The 5,547-nt window shown below is 39.0% G+C and overlaps 1 long non-coding RNA gene across 1 annotated transcript in view; it reads right to left on the bottom strand.

Moving 5' to 3' along the window:
- Window positions 1-1,766: 1,766 nt before the first annotated feature.
- LOC128248360 (uncharacterized) overlaps window positions 1,767-5,547 on the bottom strand; it is a 27,870-nt gene continuing 24,089 nt past the window's right edge. Inside the window, exon 3 of the long non-coding RNA XR_008264586.1 lies at window positions 1,767-5,251. This is a non-coding gene — a long non-coding RNA (uncharacterized LOC128248360). The remainder of the gene's footprint in view (window positions 5,252-5,547) is intronic.

Genomic DNA, 5,547 nt, shown 5'->3' with positions numbered 1-5,547 from the left:
CTGTTACTGATTCTATCTCTGTTACCGAATTGCTTTTTTTTTTTTCTCTTCTGTTCCTGATTTACTCAGATACTGATTTATTCACATTTATTTCTTTATTATTATTAATTTTTATTTTTCATTATTTATTTGCATTATATTTATTATTTATTTTCATTTTTTATAATTTTTATTTTTCAATATTTATTTGTATTATTTTTAATTCTTTATATTCCTATACCACACACCACATACACACGACATACACACACATGCACACACGCATGAACGCACATATACCTCCACACATGCAACTCACCACACATACAACACACACACACACACACACACACACACACAACGCACACACATGCACACATATATACGCACCTATACACATGTGCACACGCGCGCACACACACAACAACACAGACACGCACACAGACACACACGGACACATACACACATAAACACACACATGAACACACACATGAACACGCACATGAACACACATATACTTCCACACACACAATACTCAACACACACAGTTCTTCTCCACTTGGAGATCTATTTCAACCCAGAATACTACCTAAAAGACTGAAAGGAACTAGAAACGTAACTTGCATTGTCAACATGCACAAAAATTCTATCCTATTTTCTGAAAGAACACTAAGAAAGATTCCTGGGATTTGAGGAGACTTATTGTCAACTGCTAATTCAATTAACATGTACTAGCAAAATAATAATAATCATCCTTTCTGCCAAAGGCCTGAAATTTTGGGGGAAGGGACCAGTCGATTAGATCTACCCAGTACGTAACTGGTACTTAATTTATCAACCCCGAAAGGATAAAAGGCAAAGTTGACCTCGGCGGAATTTGAATACAGAACGTAAAGACAGGACATTCCGCTAAGCATTTCGCCCGACGTCCTAACGTTTCTGCCACCTTGCCGCCTTTATAATAATAATAATAATAATAATAATGATAATAATCTTTTCTACTCTAGGCACAAGGCCCGAAATTTTGGGGGAGGGGGCCAGTCGATTAGGTCGACCCCAGTATGCAACTGGTGCTTAATTTATCGACCCCGAAAGGATGAAAGGCAAAGTCGACCTCAGCAGAATTTGAAATCAGAACGTAAGGACAGACGAAATACCGCTAAGCATTTCGCCCGGCGTGCTAACGTTTCTGCCATTTTGCCGCCTTTATTATAATAATAATAATAATAATGACTGTGATTTATCATAGTTTATTTTATTCTTTTGTGGGTATGTTCATTGACTGATGCAAAAAAGATACAAAAACAAAGAAACTAACTTCATTTTATAATTGAAAAGTAATTTATCAACGAATATCATATTATATTCAGGTGACCAGGCTGAATTTCTAATTCGGCAGAAAAATATAGTTAATTAAATTTATCGTGTCGAAATTTATTTAAATTATATAAATTAACTAGTTTTTGCTGTTGTTATTTTGTGTTGTTTGTTCTAGTCTGAGCTTTCGCTACAAATAAATAAATAACGTTCCAGCTTTTCAACATCATTAACGTTTACTTCTACTATTCCTCTTCAACATTCCACTCAATGACGTCATCCACATGCAACCGAGACATCTCACTATTAACCGCCTCGGATTCTAAGAACAGAGACCTCGAAAACCTTTCGTGAGTAAAACGGTGTTATTTCATCCGGAGATGTTTGTTTATATATCCGTGATAATGATTACGAAATACACCACACAGTAAATCTAGTGATCTACACCATATATCAAAAGGTTTATTTTTCCTGTAAAATAATTTGCGGAATAAACTATATGAATGTGTACGTTTACTTTGCTTTAATCAACAACTTGATGCAGATATAGGGTGTTTGAGCAAAATTTGACAATTTGCATAAAAAGAAATGAAAACACAATATCCTATTCAAAATAAAAGTTGTTTTTTTTTTTAATCAAAAGATATCAACTAGATTATGGCTGAGAAATAGCAGTTTACTCAAAGTAGCCGCTCTCAACTTCTACCACAGCCTCGAGACGGCCCCGCAACCTGGGCGTGCGTTCCTCGATGTGTCTCCAGGAAGATCTTCAAACACTTCTTTGATCTTGGCCACAAGCTCGGCCTTGGTGTTGCAGGCAGAGCAGTTGATGATTTTTCTCAACTGTGCCCCACACATTGTTATCCATGGGATAACAATCAGAGGAGTTCAGAGGCCAGAAATTGGGGCTGATGAAGTCGTACAAGTTTTCCAACAACCACTTTCTGAAGGTATGGCAAGGAACCGAGCCCTGCTGTCACACGTGTGGACTTCCAGCACCGACCCTCCCCAGCCAGTGTTTCACTAGTCTTTAGCAGCTTCACATAGCCATGTGAATTGAGCCCAAGACTCTATTCGAAGATGTAAGTATGAATTTCAGAGTGTGGCTGCAGTTAGAACGCCTGTTGAACACGGCTTCGTAGTCCCCGTTGCAACTGTCCATGTCACGTCTTACAGTTTTTACAGTATTCACAGAGCATTAAGTAGCTGTCATTATGTCGGCATTTTGATACCTGGCGCGCATCATGATGCAGGTAACTCTTTTTTCAATATTCAGATGGCTTCCAGCATACATGTTAGCTAACTTTACATACATCAACGCCGTTGACTGTTCACCGATACTCCAAGCTATTCCTGAAAAGACGACATAAAAAAATCCTCACATTTAGTCCGAGCAACCTGTAAATAAAACCTATTTCTTTTATCAATCGAAATTTGTTTTCTTTTTTTTTTTTTTCTTAATTATCCAAAGTAAACGGACAACTTTAAAAACTGTAACCGTATCATCACGTAACACCAGATGTAATCATGCAAATATGAAATAACCAAAATCCTTTCGCTACATTTTAAGAAGAAAATCTTTGCTTATACCTTCTATTATCTCCGCCTCCACAATTCTCAATAAATTTTGAGACACTAATCGCTTCTCTAAGAAATATTCTTGTAGAAATTATTAATATTCTCAGAGCTATTTACCGTTATCATTTGTTCAGTGTTTATCGATTCAATCAAAGTAATCTTCATTATGTCTTTATTTTCTTAATCACTCATCATTTTATCAGCTTTTTCTCCCTTGCTACTGCCTATGTTTCACTGACCTTTCCTAATGCCTTTAATAAGGAAGGGCAACACCACTGGGTTCTTCGAAATTTCCGAGATTAGTGGGAGGAAAAGGAAACATTTTCCTCAGATCGGAAACTCCACTGGAGGCAATCAAGAAACAGGTGGTAATGTTTAACCAGGTGACCGGATGAAATCTACTATCCAACACAAGAAGTCTCCAAACAGATTCTGACAACCAAATTTCACATTCAAAGCATTTGTAGAACTGAAACTATGGTAAATTATAATACCTTTCCAAAGTTCTGCGTGATGGAATCGAACCGGTGATCACGTAATCGTCAGTCCAATCTAACTCACAAACTGCTTATGTCTATTTGCTCACTTTCTCCCTTTCTGTACATGCTGCCTTTAGAGCGACTACAAAGGTTCATGACAAATCTAGAGAGCATGAGTTCGGTGTCAGCGTATGTGTACGATGTACCGTAATAATGTCGGACACCAAGCACATCGAGGTGATTAGTTCTGGTCTAATGGAATACGAGGAGTTAACAAGAATAAGAATTAAGCAGAAGTTTTGGGGACTACACCTTAGTACTTGTAGAGGCAAGTCCATGTCATCGAACAGTGTCGTGGAGCGCTGAATGGGCGGACAAGTTAAATTGCTCGGGATTTGGTCCTGATCTTCAGAGGGACAAGAACTAGGAAATGACAAACAGGGTGGCTAATCTCACTGAGAGGTAACTATTTTTGAAGGTTCTGGTAGAAGTTGCGAATGCTTACATCGCATCTATCATCTACTACTGTCTGACCGACATACGTTTCCCCGCTTCACACATAACCAGAATGGAATGGTTGCTCTTCCGCTTTCTGAATGGGGGAAGGCGTGTTCCACTAGTCGGACGGTTCATTTCCTGTCAACATCCCCTGCGTGGAGAACTTAGAATGCCGTGGCTAATGATGAGCAGGTATGTGCTAAGGTCACGAAATCTTTGTCAATTCTTTGGCGGTGAGGTGGTGAGGTGGTGTGGTGGACGAGACCTACACTTCTGCAGTTCGTCTCTTTGAAAGAGCTGCAGTCTTGGAACAAGTGTAGACCGAAGCAAGATACCTGACATTTTGTGTGCCGTCAGGTGCTCACATTTTCCAACTTGTCGGGCAATGCGATCGGTGGATGTTCCAATATGGTTTATGAAGAATTAATGATGGGTTAAGAACGACGACCTCCTCGGGGAATCTATGGCTGATCTTTTCCAGGGTACTTTCGGGTGGGGAGCATGGATAATTCCCGTAAATCCTTGGCATTACATCGCTATTAGGATGGAAGGAGGGCATTGCTTGTTCGGGATAAACTCTACCGACATGGTAGTATTCTCAGTCGCGTCTCGCTGAGGTACGTGTAGAGCGATGAAATTATCTTGCACATGCTCGTATAGTGTTCTGAAGACTGACGCTTTCCTTTTCCGCCAAGCCCTCATCGACTTTTTCAAGCTCCACTCTGTAAGAAATATTAAGGTGGACAGGAAGATGCTAATCCTCATTCCCTGCCGTAAATTAGCTGAAAGGTGGGCGAATGTAGCGACAATGGCCCTAGGGAATGGACCAACTCTATGTACGCACTTGTAAACTTAAAATGGACTATTTACCATGGGACTGCTGATGATAAGGGTGCCTTGGGATCTGTGTGGTTCTTTCGTTGCCGTTATGTAACAACAATGGTAATAACACAACCCAAACAACTGAATATCGCTTGGGGATTTGAATTTTTTATGATTTTCTTGTTGCTGTTATCATTTTTGCTATTAGTTCTATCACTGACTTTTTATTAGATTTTATGTAAATCCTCGTTGTCTTTGTTTATTATGCTGTTCCAAATGTTTTTCCGCCCTAGTGCGGCAGAATTGTTCGCAAGCCGGGCAAAATGCTTTGCAGCATTTCGTCCGTACTTACGTTCTGAGTTCAAATTCTCTTGAGGTCGACTTTGCGTTTCATACTTTCAGGGTCGATAAAATAAGTACCAGTTGAACACTTGGGCCGATTTAAAAGAATTAACTCCTCTCCCGATTTTTCTGGCCTTGTTCCAAAATTTCAAACCATTATTATTGTTGTTGTTGTTGTTGTTGTTGTTATTATTATTATTTTATATAATAACACCAGCATAGGCACAGCCTTGGGGCTGAAATACAAAAAAAATATATATATATATATATATATATATATACAGGTGAGCACATAAGTGCAAAACAAAGTGGAAAAAGTAGTACTCGAATACCAAAGGCAGAGTAATGTAAATTTTATGAAAGCTGCAAAATTATCACAGAATTGTTACTCGGTTTCACGGGAACCTGCAGCTCTGAGATAATTTTGCAGCTTTGAGGAGTAGAGAGACAGCCGACAACTGATGAAGGGTCGTTCTTTCTGTTATTTGTCCTGTTTTCCATTTTTTTCTCTCGTTGTTTGCATATTTAACTC

Source organism: Octopus bimaculoides, chromosome 7, assembly GCF_001194135.2.
Source record: "Octopus bimaculoides isolate UCB-OBI-ISO-001 chromosome 7, ASM119413v2, whole genome shotgun sequence".
Lineage (NCBI taxonomy): Eukaryota > Metazoa > Mollusca > Cephalopoda > Octopoda > Octopodidae > Octopus > Octopus bimaculoides.
The sequence above is the reverse complement of the archived record's forward strand: the minus strand, read 5'-3'. Positions and strand labels throughout refer to the sequence as shown.